The sequence below is a fragment of the Protopterus annectens genome, chromosome 4.part1 (assembly GCF_019279795.1).
Source record: "Protopterus annectens isolate FY-2018-M chromosome 4.part1, PAN1.0, whole genome shotgun sequence".
Taxonomy (NCBI): Eukaryota; Metazoa; Chordata; order Ceratodontiformes; family Protopteridae; genus Protopterus; species Protopterus annectens.
In genome coordinates, this window is record NC_056734.1 from 797,390,979 (window position 1) to 797,416,077 (window position 25,099).

At 35.0% G+C, this 25,099-nt stretch overlaps 1 protein-coding gene across 1 annotated transcript in view; it reads left to right on the forward strand.

The window, feature by feature from the left end:
- IGSF10 (immunoglobulin superfamily member 10) overlaps window positions 1-25,099 on the forward strand; it is a 453,826-nt gene that overhangs the window by 201,573 nt on the left and 227,154 nt on the right. The gene's annotated exons all lie outside the window — the stretch shown is intronic.

Here is a 25,099-nt window from a genome sequence, read left to right on the forward strand (position 1 = left end):
CAGACAATGACTCAACTCTAAGTTTTGCAAGTGAAGAGTCTTAGTGTTTGGACAGATAGAGAGAGGAACCAGCCTCTGTACTGAGCATGTTCCCTAGATACTCTTAAGGGAAACTGTGCTTGATGCAGAGATGTCTGCATTTGGAAATACTGAGTGTTTGCAATTGCATTCCAAGTGAACATCCCTCAACAGTGGCAGTGGTGAGGATTCAGGCTCCTTGATTATTGGCCCAGTGTTGGGAGTTCACACTATTTATTACATCATCTACCGATTCTCTTATAGCCATTAAAAGTTCTTAACTTCCTTTTCCTTTTATTGCAAAAATAGTTTAATTCAGTAGCTTATTAGCTTTGGTTACTATTTTTTTTTTCTAATATCTTCTTAAAAATCTTATAATCAACATTATTCAACACTAATGGTCTCCAATTATTTTATATCTACTTGTTCTCTTTTATCCATATAAATTTTATTGCACCCATACATATTCTTTGATCATTTATACCATTTTCAAACCACTCATTCAATACCTCTAAAAATATTATTTTTGCCATTCTTGCATATCTGTATACATTAGATATTCAGTTCTGTCTAAACCAGTAGTTGCTTCTACATTTAGTGTTTTGAAAATGTTTTTTATTCTATCATTTTAACCTTTTCTTCCATTCTCTCATTATTTTATCTCTAAAAATATTATTTTTGCCATTCTTGCATATCTGTATACATTAGACATTCAATTATATCTAAACCTGTAGTTGCTTCTACATTTAGTGTTTTGAAAACTTTTTTTATTCTATCATTGTAATCTTTTCTTCCATTCTCTCATTATTTCCTTCAGTTAATTTTTTTTATGTTTCATTCATATTTCCCAATAGTTCCGCATTTGAAAACGGTTCTCAGAATATGCCTTTTTATTGTCTGCATTATTTCTTTTTGCATATTAACTATATGTCCTTCATTGTTCCTTAACTGTCTTATTATTCTTTACTTTTCTTTAACTATTTTACATAGGTATGGTGTAACTTCTTCTTTTCTTTCTTGTAAAAATTATTTTTGTTTAATTAACTTTTTATAATTTTCTCTTGATTCATTGCATATAATATTTTTCTTTTTCTAAAAACTTTTCTTTATTACTTATTATGTCTTTAAAGGCTTGATTACTGATTTCCTTATATTTACAACTACCTTGTATTCTTTTTTCCTTTGCCATTCCAATACTTCTTTTTTTTATATTTTTCTTTTAAACTCATCTACCAATTCATCCTATCTTTATAAAATCTACTCATGTCTATATGGCTTACCATAATTGATATATTATTTCTCTTACATAGCCATTTAAATCTGTTTAATTTATTCTTTGTATACCTCTTCCTATTTTTATAAACCTATTTTCTCTTGAATCTCTATCCAAATTGCTACATGGTCTGAAAACCCTATAAATTTAAGTATTTTGTCTAATATTTTTAAACTCTCTGATAACATAAAATAATCAATTTCAGTTGGCAAATTGCCCCTTTTGTATGTCCAGTGCTTATTTTCTCATAAATATATTTTACTTGATTTAATCATATCCAAAATAACCATTACACATGACCCTTCTTTTCTCCTAAGTCTTAAATCACAGTTGAAGTCTTCCACTACTATAACTTGCTTATTCAAGCTAACATAATCAAGCATTTTTCTAAACATAATATCTTTCTGTTTCTATGAAGTATATGCATAAAGTGTAACCACCTATATATATCTGGTTCTTTCATATCTTATATTAATATTTTTCCTAATACTACTAATGTGTAATCAAAAATGTTTATAGATTATTTTTACATAAAATTACTATGCCTGAGAATTTTTCTTCTCCTATATTCCATGTAATCTTATCTTCCTATAACCCATTTACTTGTATTCTTTCTTCTCTGTTGTTATTGTTATATCTATCAGTGTTATATCCATATCTAACAACTACACCATTCCAACATTCCTAATCTTCACTGTAAATGCTTTGTACTATTCACATTTATGGTTAGGATTTTCACTTTGTAGAAAAGTATCTATTACTTTTATCCTTTGCCTTTTTGTTTTCTTCTATACCTATATTTTTAAATTTGCATTTTCTATCTTTCACTCTCTTCCCAATGGATTTTTTTTTTATTTTTGATTCTTATCCATTTATCTTCCTCTTCTTCACTTGAACTACTTAATTCTTTGACTTTCTCTCCTTTTTCTTTTTCTTCCCTTGTATGTTCTTTTATTTCCACCCTTATGTCTTTATTGTTTCTATTTTCTTTATCTGTCTCTTCTGGGTTAGTTACTAAAACAATCTATCCTTCTAAATATACCTATGTTTCCTGTGTATGATTCTCTTTCAAATTACAACCCATTCATGCATGTCCTACTTTTTCACAGTTTATACATTTGTTATCACATTTTTTGCTTCCTGACCAGTTTTACAACAGATGAAACATTTTTTTTTTTGACACAATTATTAATTAAATGGTCATCTTACCATAAAAAACATATCTTTGGTTGACACCAGCATTTAACTAATCCCTTATTCCCCTCCACATTAATTATACTGGGCACATGCATTATCTTCTCTTTTTGCATTTGCTTATATAATACAACATTCCCATCCTCCAGTCCATAAGCCTCTATTGTCATCAATCTTTGTAATGTCCATGTCATCCCTCCACACACTTTTTAGTCTTTTAAATGATCTCTTTAAACTTCAGTATTGAAATTGTATATATATATATATATATATATATATATATATATATATATATATGTGTGTGTGTGTGTGTGTGTGTGTATAGATATATATATATATGTGTGTGTGTGTATATATATATATATATATATATATATATATATATATATATATGTATATATATATATATATATATATATATATATATATATATATATTCTTTTCTGGTTCTCTAAAAAAGCTTGTACAACATATATAAGTTTTCTGGTTCTCTAAAAAAGCTTGTACAACATATATAAGTTCCAAGGATTCTAATTCTTTCTTCATTCATATTGTTCTAATAATTTATCCATATACTGTACTTCTTCAAAAAAAGTCACAAAAAAGTTTTTGGTTAACACAAATAAATGCTCTTAGATCTGTGGGTTCAATACCCAGTGGTGAAATGATGCTGTACCATATTTCATACCTGTGAAGTTATTTTTCTGTTTTGTTACTTATCCAGACTTGATGTTTTCTTCTTACTTCCATTTTCTTTTTTTTTTCTTTTCTATCACCCTCTCTTGCAGTCTGTATAAACAATTTCTTTTTTTCTGCTCTTATTTCTTGAATTTTGTCTTCTTATATTCTTTCCATTATTTTACCCCATGATACTGCCTTTTCACTTTCTGGTTAAATCTGCTCAAATAATTCTTTCAAATACATATCCTGCAACCTCACCCCCCCCCCTCCAACTGGAGGGTTGAAACAACACATTCATGTGTTGTAGGATTTGTTGCAAACAATTTTTGTTGGAATAGCTTCCCCAAATCCATGATGCCTACTCGAACTGCTTCTTCTTTCTTTTTAACAGGATCTCCTGCTGTTTCTTTTCTCACCTGTTCACTCTTCTCATTCTGCTTAACCTCCAATGCATCAGTCAGCATATCTGACTTCTCTGCGGTTTGATTAACGGCTCAACTCATATCCAACACCTGAAAAATGCGTTCTTCCTCCTCCATGTTCAGTTTTTAGCTTCTTGCTCCTCTGAGCCACCTACATGCTTGGACAGGAAGACAGGATGAGTAACAGTGAACTGAATCCCCATTTGCGATGAGTAGAGGTTTTTTACTGATATATACATTGCATATTATTTACATACTTACATATTTACATTATTTTCATCTATTTAGAAATCTCCATACATTGTACACTTCAATTTAAGCATCCTGCCACTTTTTTATCCACAACCAAAACATGATTTTTCCCCAAAATTTTTGTCACAGTCCATTTTCCATTGAATTTAATTTCATTTAGTCTTTTGTTCCATATAGTCCATAAAGCATAAAAGATTACTCTGTCCATTTTCTTCACTTCTTCTTGTTTATGCACACCATAATAACCAAATGGTATTATGTCCGTATTTATTTGTTCAAATTTTAACAAACATTTCACCATTATCTTTACATTACATATTTCTTTCCACAAATTATTAGCGCTTTCACATTTCAGAAACACATGCTCAGTATTCTTAAAACTTTCCACATTTATTACATATTCTATCCTGCTTTTTTGTATGGCATATTTGCCTTAACCAGTAATTTTCTAATAGACAATCTCCATAAAAAATCATTACAGTCTTTAATCTTTTTATAGTTACTATATCTCGGCATTATGGCCATTTTCCTATCTATTTCTAAATATTTGCATGAATCAATACAATAAAATGCTTTCATAACACTTAAGTACCATTCTTTTCTATTTTTCTCACATATATTCTTTTTTTTATTTTCCGTAACACAATTTTATTTTGGTACTCTTTCATTTCTTCATTCACAATGCTTTTACTATGTTTTTTTAACTTCTATTCCTTCCCACAATTCTTTGTATTTATAATATAGTATAATTTCAATCAATTTTCTATTTTTCTTCATAATTCTTTTTAATAACTTATATAAAATTAAAGATGCTGCATGTACTATTGGGCTTATTAAACCCAATGCTCCTTGTTCTTATTTGTTATACAGAATCCCTCTTTTGACTGGATTCAGTCTAGACCCCTATATAAGAGAAAATATAATCATCATTAATTCCTTTTCATACTTAATAGGAATCATATAGATGTTAGCAACATAAGCATTTTCCCATTTCCATGGTGTTCAACAAGTGTGCTTTTTTCTATATGAAAAATCTATATGATTTCCAAAAATGAGTAATATCCTTTACTTTTTTGAGTACATTATCCTATTGTTGTTGTCTGTATTCATTCCTTACAAATGTTATTCCTAATATATATATATTTTTCATTGATCTCAACACCTCCTATCATACCTTCAAAACCAAATCCTTTACTTTTCTCCTTATTTATACTTAAACCATTTTTATCATTTATACTTAATTTTTAATTTACTTTTTGAATCCATGCTTTATTTTTAACAATTAATACAATATCATTTGCATAATTATACATTATTGGCAAATGTATTTCCTTCATCATTTTGTATCCATTACTACTTGACATTTTACTAATTTCCTTTACTATTACATTAATAACTAATGAGAAAGTTACTGTACTAGATGGGCAGCCCTGCTTTATTCCACATTCTATTTTTATTTCTTCCCCAAACCAGCCATTAATATTTAGTTTCACATAGTTCCTTTCATAAACACATTTTCTTACTTGTAATATTTTTTCCTTTCATTATATGCCTGCAAAATTCCTCCGAATGATTTATATTGAATGTTATCATACGCTTTAGTTATACCCCCAATCATAACCTTCACTTCTACATCTTTTTATTTAAGATATCAGTTATTTCTCTTATTATCCATAATAACTCTAGACTTCAATTTCCTTTACTCCCAAATATATTTTGGTCATGTCTTCTATCCATTTTTTTCTGCAACCTTTTCGTTATTATTCTCATAAAAATGTATAAGCTGTATTATTCAATATTATAGGTCTCCAATTTGTTATCTCCTCTTTATTTCCCTTTTTAAATATAAATTGTATAACTCCTGTACATATCTCATTTTTCTTTGATTCCAGTTTCTGACCACTCATTCATAACTTCTATAAACGTTATTTTTTGCCACTCTTTCATTTCTTTATACATACCATATTCAATTCCGTTCAGTCCTGTTGCAGAATTCATATTAATATCTTTTAGAATTTTTTTCAATTCTTTCATGGTTATTTTTTGTTCTAAATATGCATTATCTTCCTTACTTAATTTTTCACCTTTATAAATTTGTTCTATGTTTTCTTCTTCCTTAACAAATAATTCCAATACATATTCTTTAATTATTTTGTATATTCCTTCTTGCTGTCTTATTTGCTTACCTTCCTTATTTTTTAATTCTTTTATTATTTTTCCTTCTTTTATTATTTTACTCAAATATAGTGCTACCTCTTCTTTCTTTCTTTCCTTTTAAACAATATTTTTGCTTAAATAACAAGTTGTTAATTTTAATTTGATTAATTTTATATATTTCTATTTTTTTCATAAAATTAATTTTTCTTCCCTAATAAGTCTCTAAATGTTTCTTGGCTTAATATCTTATATCTCTCTTTTTATTGCCTTCTTTTCTTCCTTATTCATTCTAAACATAGTTTTTTATATTTTTCTTTAAAATTAAGCCACAAAACAGTTAAATTCTTATAAAACTCCTTCATATTCATATGATTTTTCCATAATATCACAAGTTCTTTTTTCTCTTTTAAATCAGATTAATTGTTATTAATTCCCTTTATTCCTACCTAGTCTTATATATTCTTCATTCTTCATTTTCCTGTACTTTAACCCACATTGCGACATGATCTGAAAATCTGGCATACTTAATTCCTTTTTTATAACTTTTATACTATCAGATATTAAAAAAAAATCTATTTATGTCCTAATTCCATTCCTTTTATAGGTCCAGTGGTTATTCTCCCATACACTTAATTTTCCACTTCTCATAATTTTTTAGCTATTTAACATCACAGTTGCTCTCATCTTTCCTTAAATTACAATTAAAATAACCCACCCTTATAATGTACATATTTACACAAACATATTCAAGAATATTTTTAAACATTCCTCTCTCTTTTTTTTTGCTGCATATGCATATAAAGCTATATAATTCTAGACAAATATTTTCCATCTCATGTCTATTACCTTAGCTCGGCCTAGTTCAACTATGGTTACAGCTAATATTTTAATGGTTTCTTGACATGAAATACATATGGCTGAGCATGTTTCATTCCCCATGTTCCAAACTACCACACCATTCCAAAGTTTTTCAGTTTATTTTTTTCTTCTCCTGTTAATAATCTGATATCTTCTAAAACAATAACATATGCATCTACTGCTGCACACCATTTTAATTTACCTATTCTCTTTCTATGATTTTTCATACTGTTTGCATTTAAAGCTCATATTTTCAGCTTTTAAGAACAGGTAGTATAATAAAATGTTAATCCCTTTCCTTTCTTATTTTCTCTAAGCATTATGCTTTTCAATGTTCTATCCCTTTCTTTAACTCTTTTCCCTATCAAATTTTTATTTCTTACTGAGCACCAATCAGCTTCTTCCTCACTTGTCTCCTCTGTTTCTTTTTCCTTGTTACTTTCTTTAACTTCATGTACAACCTCTTTATCTGTTACATCTTTTTTTACCTGTTCTTGTATAACACATTCTACTATCTCTTTATCTGTATAACTTCATTTTTATGTTAATTTTCTTGCACACTCATTTCACATTCTAGCCGTGAATGACCAGTATTGTCAATTTGTTGCACTTTAAATCACTTTTATTTGCATTATATGCTGTTTTACCACATAAATAACATCCTTTTTATCACATTCATTGATTAAATCATGATTTATTCCACAAAAATAACAAGTTTTTGGTTGACCCCTGTATTTCACAAAACCTCTATTACCATGAACATCAATAATACTTGGTACTTGCATAACATTATCATTTTCCATTTGCAGTATTACTCCATATTCCCATCCTCAGTCCATACTCCTCTTTCATCATATATTTTTTTACTGTACATTACTTCTTTACATATAGTTAACAAATGTTCTTTCAACTCTTTTGCTTCAACTTCAGTTCTAAACTGGATCATTATTCTTTTTTTTTTGGTCTGTAAATTCTTGCAGGACATATTCTGACCATGGATAAATATTTTCCTTTTATTCAGATGCACCCCAAAAATTTTCCATGGCCTGCCCAGTCACAAATATCAAGTCACAAAAAGTATTTTTAATAATTAAAATGAATGCGCTTACCTCTTTTACTTTGACACCCAGAGGTGCTATGACAGACTCCCAAGCCTTATACCTGTCCAAACTTTCTTCTTTTCTACATCTCACATGTACTGTATACTTCTTTTTTGTTTTATTTATTTCTTCTTTCTTCTTTACTCCTTCTCCCACAGTTTGTGTATAAGTTTTTATCTCTTAAACCTTTTCTGACAAAGTCTCTCCTTCTTCTTCTATTTTCTCCATGATGTCACTCCATGAAATTTCTGCTCGACTTTCTGGTTCAATTTGGTTTACCATTTCTTCCAAATAATCATCCCGCAACCATCCCGATTGGAGGGTTGTAATTATGCATTTCTAAAAGATAACTGTCTCTCCTTCAAACAATCACCTCTGAAAGTTTTCCTCTGTATCCATCTCTGTTACAGCTAACATTTCCTTTTCTTCTAATATCACTGATTTTTCTGCACACACAGCATCAGAAAAAACTTCTGGTAGTGGTTATACCATTTCAACTACATTTCATCAACTTTCACTTCATATTCAGACAAAGCCAAATCAGCAATATTTTCTTCCTGTTCCTCCTGGCTGCCTCTGTGCCTGGACAGGAAACAGGAAGTCAGGATGTGTAACACACAAATCCTTCTCCTGAGTAGGGGAAGTTTCTAGGTATCTTGGGCAAAGTTTCCCTAGTTAGTATGAATCCCACCACAGGTCTCCCCTTCAGAAGAGACCACTGGCCTAGTGGGACTAACCCAGATAGATGATGTGTAAATTAATAGATTGTTGAAAACATTCTGTGCCTTTATTGAAGTCAGTTGGGAGTAGGTCCTTAGCAAATTAATCATCTGCATTTTGCACTATATCTGTTTTTCTTTTAGACAATGTTTTTTTTCTATTATTTTGTACATGATATATATGAAAATATTGACTAAAAGAGGTCCTGCACTTTACAGTTTGCTATTCCAACATTGTTCAATTGCATATCGACCTAGTATAAACTTGACTTTTTTCCTAAAGAAACAGTACAAGTCTATATCATCCTGACTTGTTTAGGTTCTGAGTCTTCAGAATTCTATGCCTGCAACTAGAATGCATATTCGGTGGGGAATATTATTATATTTGGTGCATTGTGCCAGTTTTATGCTTACCATTTCTCTTCTTTTGCATTTGCTTTAGATTATGATGTTATGTACTTGTTGAAGACTGCATTTTAAAGTTTTTTTACATTATGGTATATGTGGATGAGTTTGTTTTCATTTATTCTTGGAGAATTGGAATCCTATCGCATTCACAACCCCTTTTTTCCCATTTTTGTACATGGGGTCAGGACGTCATTTCAACAGTGACAATCATCTAGAGCTAAGGTGTACACCCCCACATGGCTAGCCCCGCCACAGTAGCTCCTCCATACCACACACTCACACATGCACTCCCACATATAGGCAATTTAGAGTGTCCAATCCTACTGCATGTCTTTGGAATGCGGAAGGCAACCAGAGCACCCAGAGGAAACCCATGCAAACACAGGGAGGACAGGCAGACTCCACACAGAAAGTACGTCAACTGAGAATAAAACAGGTGAGCCTATTGTTGTGAGGCAACAATGCTATTCACTGTGCCACTGTGTCACCCCTTCCACTGTGACACATAAAAGAAACAAACAACGAAAAAATATAAATAAATAAATGAATGAATGAAAGAGGTCCAAAATATGAAAGCTTTTGTAATTAATATAATAGTGGGTAGAAAGGATAAATAACTCTCCATTTTTATGGTTGTGTTCCATCACTGAAGTAACTCCTGCACTATTAAATTGTTTTAATACTCATGTCTAAACTGGTAAGCCTTGTTAAAATTAGATTATTTGATACAGTGCCAAATGCTTTTGACAACTTTAAGAAACTAGAAACAATAAACTAATTTTGGTTTTGATGTATATTTATTGCATTTAGAAGGGGTAGGAGTGTTGTGTTAGTGTTATGACCAGCACAGAATTCCTATTTATTTGGTGATAATAGGCGACATTTGGTTATATACCTCCTGGTCCAGAATTAGAGACATTGGAATCATGTCCTCAATTAGGGATAAGAATAATGTATTATTCATTCCACAGTATAGGAAAGTGTCAATTTTTTATAAATCTATTGTATAATATTTCCTTTATTTGTGCTACGGCATCAGCTGCTACGCAAAGATATCTTGATGGGATATTATTATGGCCTAAGATAGACAACTGTAGTTTCTTTTAGAGATTTTAATGAGATTTCTAAAAACTGTGAACAAGTTAAAATTACAAGAGCTTATTGGTTTAATAGTGTGGTTGCAATCTGTTTAAAGTGTGTATTAATTTTGCACAGTGTTAAATTCTGAATGACGTTGTACGGTGTTAGATTGTATTTTTGTTTTAAGTTTGATTAAGGTACTAATGACATTCCTGAATTATTTTCTTTTTGTAGTATGGATTGTCATATATGAAAGTTTTATTTCCTTTACTTATAAGTGATCTATACTTTTGGACTAGTGAGTTGTTTGCTGCTTTTTCTAGGTTTTCCAGGATTTATCGTTAATTGTCATCAATTATTCTGTTTCTATAGTTAGCCAGGGGCTGGTGAGGTTTTGACTTTTTCTGCAGAAATGCAATGGATTTTATGATGTCTTGCAGAGGTTTGTTAAATAAGACAATTGTTTCCTATAAGATGAGTTATTTTCATGGAGTCTGGTAACACTGCTGTACTAATTAGTTAAAAATTGTGGCATTGAAAAATTATGTAGGTTTGGACCAAGTAAAAACTATTGTTCTTTTGTAATTTTCTTTGTTTGAAGAGTATAGAAGTAGGGTGATAGCTATTCATAGAGCTGAAAAAATGTACCTATACAATTGATGTTATTATTCTTTTAGATTATTATGAAAGCAAGAATGTTTCTTCTACCACTAACATTTTCAGTTGCAGTTGGTTCAGAAATTTGTAGTGCAGGTCCAAATGGATTTATTGCTGGTAATCCATGTTTTACTTGTTAATATTTATGCCCTGTATATGTTAATGACTCCTAGAATTATAGTATCTTGCTTGATATTTGAGGATATCCAACATGAAATGTCCTCTAATACCCAGAATGCATATTTGCAGTGGAATTCTGAGTGGAGTACATGCATGGTGTTTACATGTAGTATTTACCATGTTACATGTTTAGCTTAATTGTTGATAGAAGTAGTTCAGAGATGCTAAAAGTCCCTATTGATTTATTAACAGTAGTCAGCTCTAAACTGATGGAAGAATGCTATTTTCTATCCAGTTCTTTCGGATATTCAATGTTCATTTAGTTGGGAAATATACATAAAACCTTGGAAAGGTTATTAAAGAGTCTGCTAACATGTAGGTATGGAATATACAGCTTGTTCTGAAATGAAGTTACTGACTCTTCAAGCAAACCAAACTCGCTGCCTTCTTAATGTTTAAAGATAACACATTCCACAGTCTCCCTCACTACCATAATGATACAATTTCCTTTTTAGGCTCATATTATAAGTCAGTAATGCCAAAGTTATTGCCCCACAGCAAGAGTTTTTCTAGTTCTGTTTTCACCTTTGGTGCCATTGGTGTAGTGGCTGCATGTCCTCTCTGTATTTGCATGCGTTTTCTCCATGTACTCCTGTTTCCACCCAAACTTCAAAGACATATGGCTGGTGGATAAGGCATATAAATTATCCATAGGTGTGTACATGCATGATGCAGAACTAAGTTCTGGACACCTACTGCCAGTTCCATCTTTGCCTTGTAAACTCTGTCCAGGATGTTACTCTAGGAGCTGGCTGTGAATCATAAGGGAGAGAGAGAAGACAGAGAATGCCACTAAAGCACTTTTACTTCTAGAGCAGAAGGAATGCTATAAGAATTCTACACCTAAATCCCTTCTAATCATACTAGAACCTATTCAGAATATAGATAACTGTCCAAGCTTATTCCTGTATCTAAGATGTTTTATTTTGAATATTTGTCTAGGGCATGTCCTCTAGATTCTCTCCAACATTTGAGTTTATAGAATTTTGCACATACAAGCAGCAGGACAGTATTATAAATGTGGTTTGAACATAGCTTTATATATAGCAATTAACCCTTTCTCATCTCTACTTTTTATACAGTGCTAAATGTCCTTCAAAGAGTAGCATTTCTAATTATTAAGTTTAAGTTTTTATCAAAGAAAAAACAATAGTTAATGACTATTCCAGATGTCTAGTGTTGTCCTTTAATAAAAGTCTGCTATCTAGAGAATATGGTAGCTAGTTTTTTATTACCAAAACAGAACTCAATGCATCTTTGTGATCATATGTTCATAGGTTCATAGTAGGTTACTAGGCTAATAGCCCTAGGAGCTTTACAAGCCTATACATGTAACAACCTGAGTACCCTTATTGACCATAGTTAGACTGTCATTGTTAGCAGAGCGATTCTTTGATCAGCACTAAGTGCCCCTGTCCATGAGGGACATAGGTGCCACCCCTGGTATGAATTTGTGGTCACCCATGCAGTTGTTAAGGTTGCACTTGAATAGGGTCATTGAGGAGCTCTGCTTTACATGGAGTGGGAGCTTATTATACAGGGGAGGCAATCACTGCAATATATATCTGTCTCTCCAGCACATTCTGTTAATGTCACAGGATAGGTTGAGATCCCTGGAGTGAGTAATTCTTGTCCCATGTGATTTGCGGATGTGCAGCATTTCCATTAAAGCAGAGTCTTCAGTTCAAGGGTTTTCAGTCTTTCTATGTATGTCATATGTTTAAGGCCCTCAATTCACTTGGTAGGAAACCTCTGTGGTCTCTCCAGTTGCTGCAGGTGTAGGTGAGGTACATACAGAAGGAAGTGGTATGATAAGGGTCGAGTATAGCTGCACTATAACCTCATTGGTCTTGAATGCAATGCCCTTATTTATGAGATGTGTAATCTAGAATGCTTTTCTTGTCATTACAGACACTTGGTGATCAAAGTTTAGATTGCTCAACCTGTGTACCTAAGTCTCGCACCACTAAGTTTGAGCTTAGATGGGTGCTATCTATATCATAATTAGCAGGGCTACATCTTTTTTGAAGGGGTTAATGAGACATTTTTTGCATTAAGTTTTATTCCACGAGTTTGGCAGCAATCATTTGTCTGTATCAACCCTTTCTGTCATATATTAACATCGTTTGGGGGACTCTATGATTGCACCCAGTTTACAGTTGTCTGCAAACTTGGTAAAGCCATAGGCCATCTACCTTCACCTGGACTTCAGAGAAATAGATTTCAAGCAGTAGAGGCCCCTGCACAGATCCTTGTATTACTCCACTGGTAACTGGTCTACTGGTAGAGGTGGACTCCCCAACTTTGACAGTGTGCTTTCTGCTGGTGAGCCAGTTGGATATCTATCTAGTAAAGTATGGGTTAATCCCCAGGTGGGAGAGTTTGCCTATGATACCTGAATGGGGAATTGTGTCAAAGGCCTTGGCTAAATCAATATAGGCAGTATGTACTGTTATGCCCCCATCCATAGGATCATAGGAGATTACTAGGCTATCAACCCAGAGGTTATTTTAAGTCTAGCCGTTTCATCCCAATGTAATACCATAGTAATGCTAGCCTGTGCCTAAGATTGCATTTAGTAATGACTGCCCATGTCCATGAGGGTTGTGAGCTCTGTTCCCAGTAAGAATTCACAGTGCCCCATCCACTCGTCCAGGTTCCTCTTGAACAGTGTTGTCATAGACATGCTCTGTTTCACATGAATTGGTAGTCTGTTCCAAAGACGCGGCAGTTGCTGGGAGAGAAATCTGTCCCTCTAGCATGTCCTATTTAAATCGCAGGCCATATTTAGGTCACTGGAACTGGTAGCCCTAGCCCTGTTTGATTTATGGATATGCAGCAAGTTCATTAGATATGAGTCTTGAATTGCTCTATAGTCCAGGCATAAGTCTCCCCTAAGAAGTCTATACAGTACAAAGCATAGTGACAGGGAATGTAGTCAGCCTATGTAAGGAACATGCCGGAGCCCCTTGATCTTCTTTGTTAGAAACCTCTGAGATCTCTTTATTTCCTGCATGTGCTTAGTATGGTACATTCCAAATGGGGTGTTATACTCAATTATGGACCAGATAAGTGCTGAGTATTGGGGGGGGGGGTTATAACTTCTATTGCTCTTGAGGTGATGCCTTTACTAATCAAGTGTGCTAGATAGAAAGCTTTCCTTACTACAGTAGACACATCGTGGTCGAAGTTAAGGTTGCAGTCAACTTGTAATACCAGGTCCGTTACCACTTCATGGGTACATAGGGTACTGTTGACTTGATAATGTGAGGGGACACTGTTTGTGGGTGATGGGAAGAGAATGATGATGCATTTTTTTGCATTCAGTTTGAGACCGTAACAAATACACTAGTCGTTGGTCTGAGTGTGCCTTCAGTTCAGTTAATTCCCCTGGAGTAATCAAGTCTATTAACATAATGGATGTAATGATATATTTTTATGAGTGTGGTGTCTTAAATAGGCATACAGGAGGAGGATCAGAAAGACTTCTACTCATTCATTATCTCACCGGGTAACTATTCCTGCTGCTGGAATGTCTACAAATTGGAGGCAGAAGCTGAAACCCCCTACTTACTCCTACGGGTTTAAGTACTTCAATGCTGGGTGAGAAAAAAAAAATCACACAATGTTTTAGACTATCTCAGCCATTGCTGCATTTGGTATAACAGCTGCAATAATGTAGCCTGCTTCTGGGTTAACAGAGCCTTTTTAGGCTTGCCTTAAAAGTAATAGCCATTGCCTTTAGGGAAAATAGTTGTACAAAGTCTGAGTTCATGATCGTCGGGGACCAAAGCTATCACTGCAAGACTTCATGTTGAAAGTACATTCTCTTGATTCCTAAAAACAACTTAAGAGAAATTTTTACACACAAATGTAATGGATGGTTTCTACATAGCCATCACTGAGGTGATTCACATTTCCCTATTATTTTTAATAAAAGTGTTCACCCCATTACAGTGTTACATCCGTGGTATTACACTCTATGCCAAGTATTACATAGTTTACTAGGAATCTTAACCTGTTCAATTTTTACTTCTCCATAGCTGCATTTAACTTTTCACTGATTAATACTGCCTATATAACTGAGTGATTGTACTGTTTTCTGTGTCCCAATATGTGCTGAAATCTGGTGCAGACAACAGAAAATATGCCTCCACTATAAACTGTTCCTCCACACAATTGCATGGTCAAAAAAATAGACTGTGTGACAGAATTAAGAAGAAGTTAAACAGCTGCTCAGTGTACAGTAAAGACCAACATAATGCTATTAAACTTAAATTTAGTTCAAATGAAGTAAAATCAAAGCTATGAGCTCTAGAATCAGAAAGCTGATGATGAAAGCATAATTACAAAACGTGTATGATTTTTATTGTCAGTAAACTTCATTATAATTACATTGGAATAATGAAAAAAATGATATTAAAATTGTGAAAGAAATGGGTGTCAGGGTGAAATATTTTTAACTTAAATGATACAGTTACTGGAAATATGAAGAAAAAATGCATTTTATAGGTGGTGGCAAATGTATGTGTTACAAAAAAATGAAAAATAAGTCATCTTTTCAGCATAAACATAAAAGCAGGAAAGACAACAAATGCTGCTTATAAGATGAGATGTACATGATGTATCCTGGGTATGTTTGCAGGTAAAGCCAATGGAAATAACTTTCAGGAAAAGGAAGGGTATGAAGATTTACTGGGTAGAAGCCACATGTTAGTGAACATTATCTTCTGGGACAAGGAAACGTGCAGTGATGGCACAAACAAAGGACTCATTTAGGCTTGTTAGACATATGATACAGGTGGGGAAATTGAAAATTATGACACAGTGGGATTTTTATCAATGACATTATAAACTGGGAGGCATGATGCATCATATACTGATAAGTACTGCAAAACATCAATACCTAGGAAGTTAAAGAAATATAGAAGTGCTGTTATAATGTAAACAGGATATATCATTGCAATTTATAGAAATAAAGACAACAAAATTAAAAGGGATGCATAAAGCTAGGCTAACAGGTACGAATAACTGTTTTTATAATAGTGTCAGGATAAAGTTTAGACTGTATCAAAATAAAGTTAATGGCAGTATCAGTTTTTCATCTGGTAGCTTAACTGTGGTACTGGAAGACCAGAAAGCTGTGTATTCTATTCCCACTTAAGGTGATTATATTGTTGACACAAGTGCAGCACTGGTAGGTTTAACAAGTTGTTTCCTGTGGTATGGTGGTACAAGGTATGATTCCCTTAGCATGCAATGCCTAACCGTGTGATTCAGAGAAAATCACTTAATCAGACACCACTCTGGAGCCGAGTCTGAAAAAGGTCCCCAGCGATCAGTGCTCTACCTGGAAAACAAATACTAATAAAATCCCACAGCATCTATCAAAAAAGACTAGTGGAAGTTCCCCAATATCCTGGTCAACCTCTTGAAAGGAGGTTATTAGTTTAGTTGGACTAACCTTGTCAATAAAGGTTAGATAGGTGGCTGAAGGAAAAAATTAAATTAAAAGGGAGTTATGAGTCTAGGCTAATATTATCACGAGTGTTATTATATTAGAGACAGGATAAAGTCTACAGCAGGGTGCCTCTCCATTGCATCTAAATAAAAGTATCAAAGTTAAAAAAGATGGGTGAGGCTAGGATAATTGCATCAAAAATGTGATGGTACTAGTGGATAAAGTGAATTGAAACCACTAATGTGCACAAGAAAGTAAAGAGGGCTTCAGGGAATATATCTTAAAATAAACAAATCACTATAAACTGAAAGAATAAAATGAAAATTGTTTAAAGAATAATGACCCTTCAAGTATTAAGTGAAAGTAAATATAGGCACAGGTAATATTAAATGGCACAGCTAATTAGCACTCTAGGTTTACAATTTTAATTGCTCATTCATAAGCTTAGTGCTCTTATGTGTGCAAATAGTTTAATGATTTTTGTCCTTCTCCTGCAGCTGATGATTGTGTGTTTTTTGTTTTCTTGAATAACAAAGTAATATGTAGATATTGTGAGTGTGTGTGTGTGTGTGTGTGTGTGTGTGTGTGTGTGTGTGTGTGTGTGTGTGTGTGTGTGTGTGTGTGTGTGAAACTCACATGTCCGTTAGTTTGGGTTGCTCAGCTGGTCACTATGCATTCATCCCCCGTCCTGCCCACCCATAAGGCTAACATCTCTGTCTGCCAGTATTTCTTTTCTTTTCTCTATTGCTGTTCAGTCCACTACTTTATGAATGTACTGTTGCTTATTATAAATCTTGCCAACATCCCAGCTGTTTACATTGTCCTTCTCTAGTACAGCTCCTATTTCCCTAATGCCTTCTATTAAGACAAAGTGTAACATATTGGTAGGCACACAGACATGATGATATACAGCATTACATTCTTCTCAACATCATTGTATTCTTTATAGCCCCATTCTCCTCTTTTCCCTTCCTACCCCTCTGGTTATTGTCCTTTACCCACAGAACTGAATGTATCTTGCACCATCTATACTTGTTTATTTTTAAGATGCTATTTTTTTAAGACCAGTTTTCAGAATTTCCCTTCCCTCTCACATTTATATGCAGGATATTCCAGTATAATTTCTAGCCACATATTGTTCTATAACAATGCTAACTGTAAAAGGCTCACTGCCAAACTCATAACTGACTCCTTTTCTGTTTTCTTAATCTTCTCATTCAAAGAAACGTCAATACCTATAAGAAAAAAGTTTCACATTTCTTTTCTTTTTTCTATAAGCCCATATTTCTTGCCAGTGTTATACATATATTTCCATAAGCTCTGAACTCAAACAAATCATTTCCTCTTATTTATAACACTTACCTTTTTTCTCCAAATGCACCACTTTTCTGTCTTTCTCTTGCTCCAAGTAGGCCATGCATGCCTTCTTCCTTCCTTTTTCTTCATTGCGTACTTCCTTTCTTTCCCTTGTTTTATCTCTTGACATTGACAGTCTCTTTCCTTCTTTCTTTCCTTTCCATCCCTACTTCCTTCATCCTTCCAGTGCATTTACATTTTTGTGTGAAAGGCATTTCCTTTTTACATTTTTACATTTTAGATTTATTTACATTTTTTGTGCCTGTTGTAAATGTGAGTAGCATACTAACAAATCCTGAAATGTTGACTTTACATCAGCAAATATTTATGATCTCTACAGTATGTCAAATCAAATAGCCTATGAATGAATAACTGTCCATGAATCTTTGACTTACTTTAGTTTATAGTAAACCATAACTGGAAAATGCAAAAATGCATTCAAGCCAGATTTTAAAAACACTTACTAGCTGAATATGTGTTAAAAAAATATTGCACTTTGACTTAGGTTGAAATGATGAATACTGCTGCAGTGTGGACTCCACTTCATCCAAAATGTAACAACCTTTACTAACTGTAGCATCTGCGAAGAAATCTTTCGGCTTTTTCCGGTTAGGGGTCGCCACAGCGGAATTCCAGTCCGCTAATGATTAGCAGTAGATTTTTACGTGCCAAGTCGCCAGCCCTGATGCACAACCTTCAATGAAGGTACGCCCATTCACACATGCCTCCACACAGAAGACGCTCTAGCTGAGAATCGTACAGGACAATGTCTTACTGTGAGGCGACAACGCTACCGCAGCACCACCACCGTAGTCACTAACTGTACCATCTAAAATAATTAATTCAACTTCAATAAAACTCAAACATAATTTTATTGTTTAAATTATTTCCTTTATTCCAAAGTAGTGTGATTTCAAAATTAGTATTTCTACTTAGGAGGGCATGGGGCACTACCACCACAACAAAATTATATTTGTATTACCTTGTAAACATTTTATATTACTATACTTAGTTTGTTGTAATCATTATTAGCAATGTTTTCTAAGCACTGTTAAGAACCACAATTCATCTGCAGGTTCACAGTTAAATTGTCAAAATATGGGGGTCTATATTAAATACCAGCTCTGTACTAAGCAGACTAGTAAGACTTTGATATCTCTAATAACTCAACTGAGTTTTTCCAAATTACTGAAATTGTTCTATCTTCATGACAATTGTTAACATGTGCATTGGCATGATGCTGTCTATGCTTTTAACTTCTGGCTATTCAGAGCAAGGACTGACTTTCTTGTCCAAAATCAAATGTATGGCAGTCTGTATCAAAGTTTAAAGATGCAAACTATTTTTCCTTCTCCCACTAACCACTTGTGTAACAGAAGTTCCAGCGGTACGTAGTAGATATACACCACTGTCTTCTTTCCCATGTCTTTACTTTATTTTATCCTAGTGATTCAGGTCTGCCATTAGCTATAGTTCCATCCTTGGTGGTTTTATTTTTCCTGCGTGATTTGCTTTCTGATTCTTTGAGTTAAAACCTCACATTGTCCTTATTGCACATGTTCATATCCCTGTTCTCAAAACTACCACTACCTTCAAGATGGTTCCTCATTGTTCATAACCCATCAGACATATCTTAGTTATTTTTCTGTTGACTTACCTTATTACTTCATGACTGTAATGTCCTGATCCTCTGCCTTCAGCTTCCTATCATTTTCTCTCTCTTCTAACAAAATAAATAAATTAATAAATAAATATCCTGTTCTGCGCATCGTCATAATCTCTTCCTCTGGTACAGCCCTGCTACTTTCTGTCATGTTTCAGATTTCTATGTAGTCACCAGAACCACTTCCTTGTGCCTAGTGTTCCTCAAAACCGGCTGATTTCCTCATCAGTAAAATACCTCGGGTTATAAATGATAACATACTCATTCTTTCAGATTCCTGAAATGGAAGGCAACCCCTTAGTCTTAGAACATTACATCTTTATTTCTTTTCCTGTTGTCTCCTACTGTTAATTTTTATGCTGATTTAATAATTCTTTATTCATGTCTTCAAAATACAATTTTCCATTCTTCTCCACAACAGGATTATTGAAAACTCAGCTTATCACATATCATTAACCTGTCTCCTCAACAGGTTTTCAAGGAAGATGTGAAGATGGATAGTTATTTACATCTCTGAACTGCATTTTCTTAGTCAGGAAATCAAATCAAACCATAGATGCTGATGTAATGGAAAGGAAGAGGCAAGAGGGAATATCATGTTTAGAATATAGTCTTATCCATGCTGTGCATATAGCTAAAATCTGAAAATAATATATTTATTTCCTTTTATTTCAGAGTACACTAGTTATTACTGGACAACTAAAACTTATGAACTATTAATATTTTACTGACCAACATAATTTTGTACTGTGAAAGCTAGTTAATAGTCAAATCAAAAAATAACTCTGACATATTCAGGGCTAGGATAAGAAAGGTTTATAAACCCAAGCTATCTGCATGCATTTTGTCAATAAAGAGCTTGGCTCTGTGACATAATGGCAATTTAATGTAGCATAAGCAAAACCTTCTGACAATCTTGATATAATCATCCCTCCTCATAAAATCTAACACACCACACTTCTAAAGCCCATACCTAACTTAAAACTCTCTCATTTCCTCAATCACACCATTGCATTATCTCTTTCCCACACTTACTCTTCTCGATACCCAATCTAAACTCATGCTCTCTACACCTTTCCTTTTTTCTACAGTCGAGTAGAGGGTCTAGGGTTAAAAACTTCCCCCCTTTTGCAACTTTTATTTTACATTCACAGACTTTATAATATTTTTGTAGTATCCCTAGTGTCTAGTGGCTGCAGAGAAATAAAACAGTGTGTGTGACTGCCAAGGGTACTTTTTAAGGGTTTTGGCACATTGTAAACAGCTATCCCTGGTGTCTATTGCTCCCCAGTATATTGCAGGATTTTGGAAGTATGACAGCCCCCCATCACATACACACACGTACATTCACTCATCCATTCAAAACACACACACTCACACCCAGGCACCTACCCTACCTAGACCCTCCCAGGCAGAGAGAGAGACACACACACACACATTCTCTCTCATACACACACACACACACACACACACACACACACACACACACACACACACACACACACACACACACCCTTCACTTACCTGCTGTATGTCTCAACAGATGAACTAAGCAATCCAGCGACCACCTACCTCCTGAATGAAGCCAATCCAGCCAGCGACCAAACCCGTCCACAAAACGGAGCAATCCAGCGACCAGGCACCTACCTCCTGAATGAAGCTAATCCCAAAATGGAGCAATCCAGTGACCAAACCCACCCGCCCGCGCAATATGTCCCGTGAGAGCAGCTCACCTCTCTCAGTCCTCAATCTCTCATTGGGTCTGCCAGCTCACCCCTCTCCTCATTGGGTCTGCCTGCAGCCGAAGCAGTCTGGACCTCCTCTTCTTTGCGGTCGTCACCGCACTGATTCCTGGGTGCACTTGCAGCAATGATTGCTGGGTACCTGTCTTTCTCTATCCGGACTGCTGATAAAGGCAGTCTGAGGTCTTCAAATGCCTCTTCGCATGCGCAGAGGAGTCGGGACACGTGCTTTTTTTTTTTTTCAGTTTTGTTTTTATTAGTTTTAAAGATTTTTCTTTTGTGTTTTTCTAGGTGGGAGGGCTGCAGTCCAGCAGTCCGATAGCATGAGCCACCCCTGAGTGAGACCCCACTGAAGTATACTGACATCATCTGGGGATTCAATGATTGCACCTAGTTTACAGTCGTCTGCAAACTTGGTCAGCCACACCCCCTTAGTTTTGATCTGAACTTCTGAGAAGTATATACCAAACAGTAAGGGGCTTAGCACTGACCCCTGTGGCACCCCACTGGTAACAGGTCTGCTGGGTAGTATGGAGTCAGCCACTTTGATACTGTGTGTCCAGGGCTTTGTGACAATCTCAAAGAAGTCCACCAGGTTTAATAGACAAGATCTTCACTTGATGAAGCCAAAATGGGTCAGATCAAGAGTTTTAAGGTCACCTATATCCTCATAGATAAGGTCCACGATGATTCTTTCCATGGCCTTGCACATAAGGCTGGTTAGGCTAATGGGGTCATAATTTAAGAGGATAAATGGTGCTATTCTGCACTCTGCTGGGACAAAGCCAGTTCTCAGGTTATGGTTAAAGAGAGTGCTGAGAGGTTCTGCTAGGTCTTGTTTCAGATTGTTTAGTAAGCAGCCTGAGATGTTATCTGGTCCCACACAGGCCATGTTCTAAGCCTTGGAGAGTGCTTGTATGACCTGTTCTTTGGAGATACACTTCTTTTGTAGTCCTTAGTAGAGGACTGGTGTTGAGAATGCTTTTGGATATGTCAGGTGGGGATGGGGGGGGGGGTGAAGTTATTGTCAAATCTGTCGGCTAGCAGATTGGCAATTTCATCAGATTCAGTATGTGTAGTGCTATCCATTATAAGTTCAGCACACAGCTGGGCATTCTTTCTTAGATTTTGGATGTAGCTACAGAATGCCTTATGATTGTATTTAGGGATGCTAATTTAGACTCATATATAGCCTTGGAGGACTTAACAAGATATGCTTGTTCAAGCTGTGGAGGGTGTTCTTCTGTTGACTTAGTTCCCTCCTGTTCTTAGATATCTTTTTCTTTCTATTGCTGTATAACTTATTTATACTTACAGTCCACCAGGGTGGCTTGTTTTTACTGGAAGATCTGGTTTTGTTCCTGTTAGGTACTACCGAGTCAATGCATTTGTTTAAGTGGCTATATAGGGCAATTGTGTATTTCTCTGCATAAGAGTCACTGTTGTCTATGTTGGCAGGGGCTTTGAAACTTTTTATACCATCGCTTAGAAGGCAATAGTTTGCTTTGGAGATATGTTTCATTTTTTTTACTCCTGTGGGGTGTCAGGTTTGATCTCTCTTCAAATGAGACAGATATGTGGTCTGACCTTACCATGGAGGGCAGCATACAGGGGTTAGTGCAGTAACTTCCGATGTTGGTGAGCACTAGGTGCAGGACATTTGAGCCCCTTGTGGGGGTGCTGACCTACTGTTCCAGTAGGTGGTCTGCTTCCTCCTGGTTCATAATGGAGGACCTGTAGCTAGGGATGATGTGAAGGGTATTTTTCCTATAGTTAATTGGACCTGGAGTAGGTCAAGGGAGTTGTACTGTTTCAACAGTCTTGAGGTGTATTTGGATTTAATAAAGATTGATACACCTCCACCTTTGGTTCTTTCACGCTTGCTTTGGGGTCTGAATATGTGAAATGTATCATAGTCTTGTACTGCCAGGGTGCTTTAAGCGGATCTGAACCAAGTCTCTGGTGACTGCACAAATGTCAGCTTCTTCCAAGGTGAGGAGTGCTTCCAGGGGTGCAGTTTACTGTTTAGCCTCTTAGCATTATGCAGCATGACCTTGAGTTTGTCTCTAGTGGATTTCTTTACATCAGAAGTTTTGTCGTTTGGACATTGCCTGAAAAAGGCACTATGGGGGTGGCAAGCATCTTTGTCAGTGTCTAAAAGCCTTGAGGAAACAGATGAAGGCCATCTCTGGCAAAGCAGAGTGGACTGTCCATCATGTTTTCCCAGGCAGACAGATAGTGGATCCCTCTGGGGTGACACCAGAAGCTGAACCAATTATTGAAATCAATCATTTTATCTGTATTGTGGCATCATCCTCAGTGGAGGTAGAAAGCTGCTTAGGGCTATTGACATACATGCCTTGGACACATAACCTGAGAGGTTGGTTATGTCCTCTTCATATAGTTCAGAGAGGTACATCTCAAGTCATTCACACCAACATGTACTGTGACAGAGTCATAATGGTAGTTGCTACTGAGCGACTTGAGTGTGTGCATGATTTGATGGATCCTGGCACCTGACAGGCAGCTGACCATGACCTTCTCCTTGTTTAGTCTGATGAGAGGGACACCAGGTGAGAAGGAAAGTCACCTATAACCAGAACATTAGGTTTTCAGCTGTTTTGCCTTAGGGGCTTAATTGTTCAGGCACTGAGATGTGCAGTGTTATGTGTAGTGGTAGATTCTGTTCATATACCAGTATGTGTATGTTGTTTGCGCTTGGGAAGTCTCTGGTGTTTTGGTAGGCTCTTAGTAAGTACCTCCGCATATGTTTATGTATCTTGACCTTCTCTTGTGTGAGAGGGGAGGTGTGTGTGCTGACAACCTGTTGTATGTCTTGTTTGTTGTTATGTGAGAGGACTGATTCTAATTTTGTGGTATAATTACATCTCTCACATACTCTGTTTGCTTTAGGAGCAAGTGGTTGTCAGTATACATGAAGCAATTGCTACATTGCCTCAGGATACCCAAGTCAATCAGGTTGGCTGTAGAAATGGCAGAAAACTGTGTGTCCATTATAGCAGGTATATATTGTAGTGATTTAAGCATTATACCTTTAGACTCAGAGGAATCATGAGTATTATCCACATAGTTTTACAAGGCAGCCTGATCACTAGTATTAATTACAATGGACCCTACTAGGAAGTTTTGTACTATTAGTATTTTAAATCTTGGGGGATACATTGTCTGCCCATTGCTGCAGGTTTGAACTACATATTGGTTATCATTAAAATATCTGGTTCGTAAAATGCAATGTTTATGCAAATTCATCTATGTTATTACAAATACTTTTTTAATATAGGTAACATATTTTAGTCCTTTGGAGGGGGATTATTTATTATATTTGAATTATAATGTATCAAACATGAATTTGAATTGAATATCCCTCCTACTTATAAGGACTTTTACTACAGATAAGTATTTATGAAGTAAAGCTTGCGTTAGCTTTTCATACAAGTTACATTCATTCTTCCCATTCCCTCCAATACAGCTATTTTGAGTGTGTACCTTTAACTCCCAGTGGGTGTGGCTTGAACCTTTAAAAAATGAAGTTATCACCTTACAGTTCTAAGAAATACTCATTGACAGAGGTCAAATATCAATACAATTGTTTGACATCATCATGTATGCTTCAAGATAAAATATTCTGATACCTTGTACGTAGCATGATTTTGGAATTATTAATGCAAATATGAACATGCAATATTTGATGCCTAGAGGAGCTGTAGGTGGTAACTGCAGAAACGCTTGGAGTCACACTCGGTTGTAATGAGTTTTAAGCAAATGTTTAATGATAGGTATTTGAAGTGAAATATAATTAAGTTTTAATAAAATTCTATGATTTGAAGCAGGTATTGTTGACACAGCATTTGTTAGCT